This window comes from Microtus pennsylvanicus, chromosome 2 (assembly GCF_037038515.1).
Source record: "Microtus pennsylvanicus isolate mMicPen1 chromosome 2, mMicPen1.hap1, whole genome shotgun sequence".
Lineage (NCBI taxonomy): Eukaryota > Metazoa > Chordata > Mammalia > Rodentia > Cricetidae > Microtus > Microtus pennsylvanicus.
The window spans coordinates 78,210,307-78,223,518 of NC_134580.1; the positions used below are offsets into that span (position 1 = coordinate 78,210,307).

The 13,212-nt window shown below is 41.4% G+C and overlaps 1 pseudogene; it reads left to right on the plus strand.

Annotated features, from left to right (window-relative positions):
• Positions 1-1,909: 1,909 nt before the first annotated feature.
• LOC142844255 (small ribosomal subunit protein eS12 pseudogene) lies at positions 1,910-2,276 on the plus strand (annotated as a pseudogene).
• The last annotated feature ends 10,936 nt before the right edge of the window (positions 2,277-13,212 follow it).

Consider the following 13,212-nt stretch of genomic DNA (forward strand, 5'->3'; position numbering starts at 1 on the left):
GATAGAAATCACACAACCATCTCAGGAGAGGTAGGGAAATCTTTTGACGAAATCTTACATTCCTTTTTAATAAAATACCCTTAGGAGACTGGTAATAAGACGTACTAAATATGGCGTGCCTGTATACAAAGTGTACTCGAAGCATTTCTACTTTTATAAAATCAATAACAAGACAGGAATTGTATTGACTGGTTTTGTGTGTCAACTTGACACAAGTTAGAGTTATCAGAGAGGAAGGAGCTTCAGTTGAGGAAATGCTTCCATGAGATTTAGCTGTAAATAGGCATTTTCTCAGTTAGTGATCAAAGGGGGAGGGCCCAGTCCATGGTAGGTGGTAACATTCCTAAGCTGGTGGTCCTGGGTTCTATAAGTAATCAGGCTGAGCAAGCCAGAGGAAGCAAACCAGTGAGCAGCACCCCTCCATAGCCTCTAAATCAGTTCCTGTCTCCAAGTCCCTGCCTTTATAGTTTCTGTCTTCACTTCCTCCAGTGATGAACAGCAATGTGTAAATATAAGCAAAATAAACCCTTTCTTCCCCAACTTGCTTTTTGGTTATGGTATTTGGTCGCAGCAATAGAAACCCTAAGACAGGTTGTTCATATTCTCCATTCACATTAAGTATAGTGTTTGCAATCATCATTAGAGCAATAAGACAAGAGAAGGAAATAAAACGGATATACAGGTGAAGACAGACGCTTAAAAGAAATCCCACACTAGCTCAAAATTGAGTATATTAGAGGGTTATTTATTTAGGGGTACACTCACAGATCAAGCCCTCTGCTTGAACGGGGAACAGCAACCGAATCCCACGGCCAGAAGATAGGCCAAACACGTGCTTTACATTGGTATATATACTATAAAAGGCCACACCCAAGTGGGCAGGTAACTTAAAGGCTATTGGTAGTAGGAATTCCTACAACATACAGGAAATAAAGAAGTAACCATCTTTATTTGCAAATGATATGAATCTATTAAATGAAATATCCTAAAAACTCCAAGAGAGATCACATCTGACAAACACCTTTCGGAAAATGCCAAGATGCAAAATCAACATACAAAAATCAGTACTCTCCCTATACTCACATAACAAGCATTCACCGTCCACCATATTCTGAAAACATACCTTGGAATAAATACAGCTAAGTAAGTGAAAAATCTCAATGACAACACTAAAACATTATAGAAATAAGTCAAAAAGCACATTAGAAAATGTAAAGACTTCTCAGCAGTCCTCATTGTCCGCTATGTTCAGCGAGTCCGGTTTTATCCCATGCTTTTTCAGACCCAGTCCAGCTGGCCTTGGTGAGTTCCCGATAGAACATCCTCATTGTCTCAGTGTGTGGGTGCACCCTTCGTGGTCCTGGGTTTTGATCCTACTGCACATACTGGCTTTGTGGGAGCCTAGGCTGTTTGGATGCTCACCTTACTAGACCTGGATGGAGGTGGGAGGTCCTTGGACTTCCCACAGGGCAGGGAACCCTGACTGCTCTTTGGGCTGATGAGGGAGGGGGAGTTGGTTGGGAGAGGGGGAGGGAAATGGGAGGCGGTGGTGGGGAGGAGGCAGAAATCTTTAATAAATAAATAAATATAAATAAAATAAATAAAGAAAGAAAAGTCTAAACTATTGTCCATAATAAAAAAAAGAAAGAAAATGTAAAGATTTCCCATACATATGGATTGAAAGAATTAATATTGTAAAAACGACTGTAGTATTGAAAGTAATTCACAGATTCAATAAAATCACCATCAAAGTCAAAATGCCCTACAAAGAAGAGAAAACAAAATCTTAAATTTGGCTTTTCCCCTGCTGCTGCCGCCAAACTGCACAGAAGTGGAGACTAGGGTGTGTTAAAGATTCTGCCTGACCCATACATAATCTACCACCACGGAGGGGGACGAAATTGCTACTATGAGTGTAACGAAGATCAATACTGCTCTACAAGAGATGCTGAGACCACCCTCAATTGTCTCACACGTGGCATATGCGAAGCTGCCAAAGCCTTAGATAAGCGCCACTCCTATTTCTGTGCTCTTGAATCCAATTGCGATGAGCATATGTATGTCCTGTTGGTGGAGGCACTTTGTGCTGAGGAGCAAATCAACCTAATTAAACTTGGTGACAAAAAGAAACTAGGGAAATGGGTAGATCTCTGTAAAGTCGACCGAGAAGGAAAACCACAAAAAGTGGTTATTACAGTTGTGTAGTGGTTAAGGACTATGGCGAAGAATCTCAAGCCAAAGATGTTATCAAAGAGTACTTCAAATACAAGAAATGAATAAATAAAACTTTGGCTCATTTAAAAAATATATCAGCCAGTGGAATGGAGGTTGGTACACACTTTTAATCCCAACACTCAGGAGGTAGAGGCAGGTGGATCTCTGAGTTCAAAGCTAGCCTAGTTTACAGAGCAAGTTCTAGAACAGCCAGGCCTTCACAGAGAAACACTGTCTTGAAAAATGAAAACAAAAACACAATTTCTAAACTCAAACGGAAGCACAAAAGATCCTGGATAGCCAAAGCAACCCTAAATACCCTCTAGCTCTCTGTGATTACTTTTTTCAACTAGTTGCCAACTAGTCCTCCTGACCCAAGGCTGATTTTATATAATTATTGCAAATGCAAACTCAAGGTTCAGAGTGTGAGCTAATAGCCCACAACATTTCTTCCTTTTGTCTAAAAAAAAAGGAAATGTTTAACTCTGACACAGTAAAACTATATAAATAAGAACAATTATCAAGTAAAGATTACAATCACAAAGTCCATTCTGTTTATATTTGCCAATTTGGAGATACTACTCTATTATCTTCTATCTTGGTGAGCCCAAAGTTTTATACCTAAACCACTTTCTGTCATAACTTGTATTACCAACCTCAAAACATCTTTTTAGACCTTAAAACATTTTCTTAGGTAAACAACTCAAGTTTTATGTTTCTCAACCTTATAAACTTTATATCTGTTGTGTAAGTTTCTTTTCTGAATTTGGTAACAAGGAAAACTGTAAAACCATATCTATTCTCCAACCCTATCAGAGACACAAGAAGGCTACAGTGTTACCTGAGTAAACAGGAAGTGCAGAGCTAGCAACTTCCAAAACTATAGAAATGACAAAAGCAGCTGGCTTCCTGAACAGTCACCCAAAGTTCCTTTGCAACACTGGAGATTGTTCTGAAAAGTTATTGGTAACAGGAGTCATTAATATTAATAATCCTTGACCTACTAATTTCCCTTGAAGGAATAAACCTTTAAGTCACAGTGGAACAATGATTTAAACACAAAAGTTCATTATAAAAGCAAATATAGTAGAGATGACCAGACTTTGACCTTAGAGAAGTAATTAATTTACCATAGATGACTTAAATGTAGGCAAATGTATAGTCTTCAACCTATTCTCCAACATTCTAAGCACAAAAGGAAACCCTTTTACATTTAGTTATAAAAGCAGAAGCCATGTTAAGAGATGCAGCTAAAGCTCCCAAATTGTTCCAGCTTCCAGCTGTTTCCCAGTTGTTAATCCTTCATTTTCTCCATGGGTTATACGATTCTTGTCACTTCCCTGCTTGGTTCTAGGGGTTTCCCATATGAAAGTGCACATGGCTGCTTCTGACTGGAAGTAACTCCTGCATGTCAGTGTCTAGTATTCACCCCTTACAAAGCTCTATCCCTGCTGCAGAAACCAAAAACAGCCAGTGACCTCTCTCAGAAGGAAGCCCTTAAGAGACATGCCAGCACTGCCCTCAACACTGAGAGGATTATGAATCCAACAGCATTTTATCCCCTTCGGAATCTTCTTTAAAGACAGCAGTGTCTGTACCCACTGTCTCTCAGAACATGAAAATTCCTTTGTTATGAAGAAATTACATTTCTGTGTTGTTCACTAAAGCAATATTTAGAAAGCAGGCTGAACTGTTCTAGTAAGAGTTACAATGAAAGTGATTATTTGGGGTGGATAAAATGCTGAAAGTTCAATTTAGGATTGAAGATTTTGCTCTAGTATTAACAACAGCAGCTTATGAAAAGGGAAATATAGGCAGGGCTTACGGGAACATGGAAAGAGCATCCTACTGTGGCTGAAAACTGAAAAATTCAAAGTGGTGAGAATACACACACCCACACAGACTCTTCCATATTTTTAGAAGCAAGCATTTGCGATTTACCTAATTTTACCATTACGATAAACATTCTAACCTGCTCCAAATTTTTAAAAATTCTGTACCGCCTCCCTCCGCTAAGCATTTTTATTTAGTTGACTAGAACAAAATACACACTCTCTATAAAATAATAGCATAAGTCAGTACTAGTTTCTATGTCTATCCTAATAAAAGACTTCTGAGTTTATATTAGATCTGAAATGTTTACAATGAAAAGATACAATTACGGGAAATGATATTATTGCAGAGGAAAGGCACATTATTTCAACCGTGTTGTGGGTAACTCATGGAAATGGACTCTAAATTCATCACCTTTGGGGACAAATTACAAATCCTAACCAGCACTGGCAAGATCTCTTCTATTCTTCCTACTCAAGACATGCCCTGCTGCCTTGTGCGGACAGTCTCTGCTTTCACTGTTTCAAAGACAGCACAACCGGCAGTCACTGGAAAACCACACAAGTCACATTCTGGCATCTGAGAAATGACTCCGTGTATAAGGACACTTGCTATGCAAACATGAAGGTCCAAGTTCAGTGCCCAGGGCCCACACAGGGGAAGGCAGCCTCACATGGCTATAAGTGCCTTTATCTCCAGGAGTGGGAAGCAGAGACAGAATCCTGGGAGCTTGCTGGTCTGCCAGGCTAGCCCAAAGTGAGCTTCTGGTTCAGTGAGAGGCTTTGTCTCAGGGCAATGGGGCAAGAATGAGAGCAAAAGGACATCTGATATCTTCCTCTGGTCTCTGCACACAAAGGCACTGACATGTACCACACACGTGCACACGTACACACACACACACACACACACATGCACTTACCATTCACATATGCATGACCCAAATACCACACACACACACACGCGCATGTGCACACGCACACACACACACACACACACACACACATGCCATGTGGCTATAATATATAATTCAGACACTTCCATTGTTCAAACTGAATCAACCAAAAACTTACCAAAACCTCTTTTGTGTTATGCAGCTATCCATGTTGAAAATCTATTATGAGGGTTCCAATGCTCTGAAAGACACAACAATATTGGATCAGTGGGTCCCAAACATCCTGCAAACCTTAGACTGACTGACAGAACACAGTTTATTCCATGACGAACACTGGGAAGAAGCACACTGAATCATTACGCAGCCATGCAGAGCACTTTACAAATAGTCAGACACAGTTCTGATGTGGACGGGGCAGAGACAGGGGTTCTCATCTTACTCAACTCAGCAGTGCATGAAGGAACGTATGCGTTGCTAAAACTAACTCAAAGGAGAACCAAAGAACTGAGGCCACCAGAGAAACGAAGAAAAGAAATGCCTGCCTAATAGACACAGGCCTAGTTAATATCCTACAGGGTGTCAACTACAGGTTTAGTAAAGTCACAATCCTCTAATATAAAATACTAAATAGTTTTAAGTAAGTGTATCAAAAGTGATATAATTTACTTCAAGTTTTGGTTGAATTATTTTAATGTTAGTAACTTTTAAAAAATATGTCCAGGGGGGAATGTACCAAAAATTGTAAGTATTTTTCATTTTGGTGAATGTGACCCTTGATTCTGTCAATTCAAAACTCAAATTTATCCCCACCATGTACCAGAACACTAAGTCAGCTTACCGTATGCATACATAGATCAGACAAAAGCTATTCATTCACACCAGACCCATAACTCACAAGAAGAGCAGATACTCACATCCTCCGATGGTTGTATTCTTGCCCTCAAGGAAAGCAGTTAATTGGATCAATTTATCATCTTAATGTGGCTGGATGAGTTGGGACAAAACTAGGGAGGAAAAATTAGCTCTGATATAATGGAAATGTGCTTGCTCACCCACTCTTCCAAATGATAAAAGAAAGCAAGAGGGGAGAGGTAGGGAGGGAGAGGGAAGAATGAAAAGAAATGAAAAAACAAAACACAAAACTCACCAGAGATTTTTTTCTTGATTGTAAAGGGGAGAGAACGTGGTCACAAAAGCCTCCTTTGTAGATTGTGATTTGAAGAAGAGATTCTTACACCTCAAATGAGAAAGGTTTGCCAGAGACATCTCATTGCCCTGGACACTTTGGGGAATTTGTCCTCTAAGATGTGACATTACTGCAGTTTGGGTGCTGTTTGTCCTCTTGAATTTACACTGAGCTTAATCCCCATTGTGAGTTTCCAGAGAAACAAGACAGTTAATTCAACTATGGTGTGTAAAGGCAGAATCATTTGGTTGGAGCCCTTGTGACTGAATTCTCGTGACTTTATGGGAGCACGATAAACTAGAAAACCCAAACAGACACACAGAAGTTCTGTCGTTTGCCATGTGATGCCATTTGCTACCTTTGGATTCTGCCAGAAAGGTAGTCATCACTTGATATGAATCCGTGAACTTCTGGAAGTGAGCGTTTAAGATGTCGCTTTCCTTTCTGATGTTACCAAGTCTCAAGGATGTTTGCTCCAGCAATAAAACACAAGCACAGAGAATAACTCAAAACTAAACTTCTGTCTGCTAGTAGATCAGAGTCTGCTCTCAGACAGGACAGTTGCCCAAGGCAAAAACTCAGCTCTAAAACCCATTACTACTATCTGCGGTGTCTCCGGGAGCCTTCCTGTATGTGTCTGTGCCTCCTGCCTTCCCTTTGTCACCCCACCTCATGACTTCACGATCACTTTTCCCTCCTCTGCTCAGAGAACTTTGCCTCGTTTTGGTGGATATGGGGAAGGGTGTGGAGGAGACAGGAGAATGGTAGGGGCTACCCTTTATCTTACTGTGTGTAGGATGCTTTTCCATAGTCCAAAGTCCCTTTTGAGGAATGTTCCTTGTGGTGCTTTGAATAGGAATGTCCCCCATAAACTCGTGTTTGAATGCTTGGCCCATAGCAAGTGGCACTATTAGTATGGCCTTGTTGGAGTGGCTGTGGCCTTTTTGGAGGAAGAATGTCACTGCTGGGGCAGGCTTTGCAGTCTCAGATGTTCACGCCTAGCCAGTGTGTCACATTCAGTTCCTGCTGCCTGAGGATCAAGATGTAGACTCCCTAATACCTCTCCAGCACCATGTCTGCCTGCATGCCACCATGTTCTCCACCGTGACCGTTATGGACTAAACCTCTGAACAAGTAAAATGTTTTTCTTTATAAGAGTTGCTGTGATTATCATGCTTCTTCACAACAATAGAAACCCTAGGACACTCTTTTGTGTTCTCTTTTGTGTTTACAGACTCACCGTTAACAAATGGCGAAGCCCATCAGTAGGTCACCATTTTTTCAATCATTAATGACATCAGGCTGTTGTAAGAAGCCACTTGTTTGTTTTCCCTGCTGACTAGACTCCCGAAATAATCACACAGAAACTATATTATTTGAATCACTGTTTGGCCAATCACTAGCGTATTGCTAGTTAGCTCTTTCATCTAGAATTAATCCATCTCCATTATTTTATATTTTACCATAAGGCTCGTGGCTTACTGGCAAGGTGTCAGCATGTCTGTCTCTGGTGGCGGTTCCATGGCTTCTCCTTGACTCTGCCCTCTTTCTCCCAGCAAACAGTCTAGCTTTCCTGCCTAGTTCTGTTCTTTCCTGTCACAGGCTCAAAGCAGTTCTTTGTTAATCAGTGGTAATCACAGCAGAGGGGAATCCCACATCAATCAGTCCATCTCCCTTGAAAATGTCCTTGAAAATGGACAGGGGGAGATTTTGATGTCTGATGCCTCCTTCTCCCAACTTAACCCGCATGAATTTCTTTGCCCTTTTTCTAGCTCTAGTGTGGCCAAATCTCCCTCCAATGGGTTCATTCTTTCCTCATGTGCAATTATATCAAACACTACCTTGTCTGCTTTCTTTTTTCCCCCATTTGACTTGGGTAAGATTTTAACTCTTATGTGCTTTTCTCCATGTTGCATGGATCTGGTTGTATCTTCTCTCTGAATATACTCTGTCTGCATGATACCTTCCTGTAAGCTAGGAGAAGGAGCTTTGGCAGAGCGCACTCTCAGCCCCTCTCCCAGCTTCAACCACATCAACTTCATCAATGCTGGGAAACAAATCAAGCCCACTTCATCTTAAGGCCCTGGCATCAGGTGCTCCACTACCTGGGTCCCTCTGCTTCAGTAGCTTTCCGTAAGGAAAATACACAGAATTTTAGTTCAGCTCTTAAACATGTTCTTCACAGATCACTGGGGTGACAGACAAGCGAGTAAAGTGCTTACCTCTCAGGCGTGAGGACTTGAATTCAGATCCCCCAGCATCCGCGAAGGAGAAGAAAAGCTGGACGCGGTGGCCCGTGCCTGTAATCCAACCACTCCAGCCACAGAAACAGGAGAATCCCAGGGACTCCGGCTAGCCCCTCTAGACCTATCAGTGAGATCCAGAGCTAGTGAGAGACTCTGTCCCAAAAAATAAGGTGAAATGTGATGGTGGAGGCATGGCTCAAGCAGTTGAGAGCATTTTCCATTCATTCAGAAAGCCCAAGCTCAATTCCTAACACCGCATCAGATGCCCTCTTCTGGTTTCTGTGCATATGTGCACTCATGCGATGTTTATTCATAAAAAAACTCACACACAAACACATAAATAAAATAAAAATAGTCATAAAAATATAAGGCTAGAGCAATTGACCCATCATAATACTCCTGACATTCACATCAATGAGAGAGTGTCTACACACACACATATACACACACTACACTTTTCCTGCCTAGTTCTGTTCTTTCCTGTCATAGGCCCAAAGCAATTCTTTATTCATTAACCAATAAAAGCAACACATAGACAGAAGGACCTCTCATATCACCCAGCCCCTTATTCCTATATAATCCAGCAATTTTGACAATGCACTGTCTTGGTCCTTTGGTTCTTGGCTTCTCTCTTGATCTGCTTGCCTTCTCTCCTCTTCTCTCCCTCTTTTCATTTTCTTTCACTTCCCCGCCTCCTTTTAAAAAGAGAGTGAGCTTTCATTTCCCAGCCACCCAGACCCAAATAATCAAACAGAAACTATGTTAATTACAATACTGTTTGGCCAATGAATTAGGTTATTCCTAACTAGCTCTTACATCTTAAATTAATGCATTTTTATTAATCTATGTATCACCACAAGGCTGTGGCTTACCAGAAACATTCCAGCATCTTTCTCCTTCAGCAGCTATGTGGTGTCTCGACTCTGCCTGCTCTCTCTCTCTCTCTCTCTCTCTCTCTCTCTCTCTCTCTCTCTCTCTTTCTGTTTGGATTTCCCACCTGGCTTTACTCTGCTAAGCCATTGACCAAAACAGCTTTGTTCATCAACCAATAAAAGCAACACATATACAGAAGGACATCCTATATCACCTCCTCGTAGCTCACTTTAGTCTGTACCCTTTCCGATGTCTTTGACTGTATTCTCCCTCACACCAACAATAAAACCTTCTCTTCAACCATATCTATGCGCAGGCATGTCCTCACTTTCATTCAATATTAAACTAATAAATTATCTTAATTTTATTATTTAACTCTTCAAGATATCTTATTTTCAAATGTTTGAGAAATGCCTTCACTATCTCAGCCCTATTGCCTGCACGGAGTATCCTATTTTCTTTATAAAACAGTGTTTATTGTATTTTTACTGTGTTACTGTATAATTGTATTATTGTAATATCTGTGTGTATACGTGCACACACATGCACACACACATTCCACAGCACATGTTTGGAGATGATAGGACAACTTGAGTCTCTTCTCTTCTTCCACCATGTGGGTCTGAAAATTGAACTCAGTTCACCAGGCTTGATGGCAAGTGCTTTTACCCACTAAACCACCTCATCAGCATGTTTTAAAAGGAATGAAAAAAATGACAACCTATGCATGTTATGGGACTATCCTTTTGTACATGTTCAGTTTATTTGTAGGACAATCAAATGAGGCATTTTCAGGTAGCAGTGCCTTAGAGAACCTGAGCACTGGGGTTGCTGTAAACATCAGGACCCTGCTTGTCAGCACATCTGGTTCCTCTGTCTGGACAGGACTTCCTAGTCAGCAGAGTGTATTCACTATGGTCTCATCTGAAACCACTTCAACCATGAGAAACATAAACAAGGCAGATTTTATTCAAATGTTATAGATGAGGTCACCTGATCGGGATCCAGTTTACTGATAAGCAAAGCCAGAAGTGCAACTTTGGCGTTCTGATTGCTCTGATCAGAAGACAGACTAAGAAGGAAATGTGTCTAACATGGACTGGATTATATTTCAGAAATCAACTACACCATCTCAATGGCTTCAAACAAAAGAATTGCTCACAAAAATCCAAAGTAGGGGTTAACCTTCCAAGGTGACTCCCCTCCACACAAGGCAAGGACTCACCTCTTCCTTCTAGAAGACTCTTCACGGCCTCCAGGGTTGTGTTGGTTAACCTTACTGTAAACTTGATACTTAGGAAACTAGTAATGATGTCATGAATTAGAATCTCAATCATCTACCGGGAGGGGGTAGTACTCTGGAAAGTGGGGTCTGGATGGAGAAGGTTGCTGATGAGGCTTCCTCTCCCTTCCTCCTCCTCCTTCCACTCCCCGTCTTCTGTACCATGAGCTGCTCACCCTCCACTCTGCCATGCATTCCTTGCCATGGACTTACAGGTCTGAAACAAGGAGCTAAGTTTAAGTTTTTCCTGTTTAAGTTCTTTCAGACATGGATTTTGGCCACAGCCATACAACAGGAGCTAATAAGGTGGTCAAACACAGGCAGCAGAGCGGAAATCAAATGTGTTAGCCCCAAATGGCAAGCATCCTTCTCCATCACAGCTCATGAGCTCTTCCTCACAGCCCTACTTGACTGCAAGCAGACAGAGATGTGTAAGTTTCCTGTGTCCGGGGCACAGGTGAGCTCAAGACTCTCTGTGTACAAAAATTAGTAAAGTATGTACAGGATTTATAGAAATAGGAAACAATTCTTGAGGTCTCTCAAGAACGCTTAGAAAAACAGTGTGAAGAAGTAAGCACAAAACATCTGCTCTTTTTGAAAGCCTCTTGCTAGCTCTCTTCTGTTCTTTCACTAGTTCACCTTGACAACACACCTGCTTAACGGAGACACCATCCCCTTTTCTATGGCTTAGGATGTGGAAGATTGATAAGTAGCTAACGTGCCCAGAAGTCACACTAATAAACTGTCGAGGACTAGCCTCAACAAAAATACTTCTTACTAGGGTAGGGGCATGGGAATTTTAGAAATACAAGGAAAGAATATGAAGATGCATGAAAAATAATAAGACAGAAACCGTAGAAAAGTACCGGGAAGGTGTTCCAATGATAACTGAAATCCTGAAAATTCCATAGCTTTTATACTCAATGTAAATGAGGGGGTATCAAAAGACTTTATTAACATGATACAAAGGACAACTCAAACAGTCAATCACTTTAACACTTTGAGATAGCAAATCATTAGCATTCTGTTGTCTAGGTAGCGAAGCTGGAAGGTGCTTTAGATCCTGTAAGCTGAAGACTGCCCCTTCCCAGGTGACCTCATAGTTAAAAAAGGAGCAGAAGTACAATTGCATATCCTGACCACCTGTCAGGATGACATGGACCTACTTGAATGAGCTGTTTTAATGTTCTTTTTTTTTTTTTTTTTTTTTTTTTTTTTGGTTTTTCGAAACAGGGTTTCTCTGTAGCTTTGGTGCCCGTCCCGGAACTAGCTCTTGTAGACCAGGCTGGCCTCGAACTCCCAGAGATCCGCCTGCCTCTACCTCCCGAGTGCTGGGATTAAAGGCGTGCGCCACCACCGCCCGGCCTGAGCTGTTTTAATGTTAAAAGAAGCAAGCAATCACATCCTTAGTTGGGACCTGCAACTACACTGACCGACAGACAAGGTGAAAATAGGCACTCATTTTAGCGTCTCCACAGTAAATGGAGGAAATCCGATGCCCTTGTTCTTTCTTTCTCTGTCCTTCTTTTTCTTTAAGTGTGTGCATATGTGTGTGTGTGTCTCTGTGTACACACATGTGCATGCCATTGCGTACACGTGTAGTTCCGAGGATAACTTTTGGGAATTGGTTCTCTTCTAAAATGTAGGTTCCGGAGTTCCAACTCCTAGCGTCAGGGTTAAAGGCGTGCTCGTTACCCACTGGGCCGTCTGACCCTCTCCTCATCTCTTGGTTTTGTATAATGCCCTGTTCTCCATCCCTCGGGAGCTTATGTAAGTGGACGAGGCAGCTGTGGAGGAGGATGCGCAGAGAGTAGCGTAGGCAGGATCATTTACTTCTTACACCGTAGGACGTGCTCACAGACCCTTCCGTGTAACTCTACACTTTTCAGGCCTTAACTAAAGCACGTTTTAAAGGGCAGACTGAGTCCGAGTAGTGACAGATTCTTACGCTGGAAAGAATACGTTAGTTAAAATGTCAGCAAAACTGGGCATGCAGATTGTTCATATTTATTGCACTATTATTTCCTATATAACTTTAAACCATTTATTTACGTGCATTTACTCACGTTACCTAGCAACGCGAATGTGAGATGAGAGAGTTGAAGCTTCTAAGTATAGATTAAATAACTTGATCTAACGTGACAAGACTTTGTGTGTGTGTGACAAGATTTATATAGGGGAAAAACTGGTTTTGAAAGCACACATCTAGTTTCAGGATGTGCGCACGTGACCCTGCAATACCCTCCCTACCGAGTGGAGAAGATGAGTCAGATCTTCAGATGAGGGTGAAAATCTTTGGGCTATCTATCGCAGTGTGTCTGTTACAATTCGTAGATTCCATTTAAACTGGGAATTGAAAACGGTTTTCCCGTGACGATGCTGGAGAATGGGCTAGTGCAAATGCAGCAACTGTGAAGAAATTTTTCATGCATCGATGAAAGGAAGAACTACTTGATTAATTAATGTAGGGTTCTACCTACTGGTAGGAGTAGGGGTAGAACTGTAAAAAGTCTAAGAAAATACAATTTTGGATTGTTGCTATCATGCTATCAAGGCTATTGATGCCCCATCACCATCAAATTTCTCATTTTAACACACACACACACACACACACACACACACACACACACACACACACACACACACACACACACACACACACACACACACACACACACACACACAC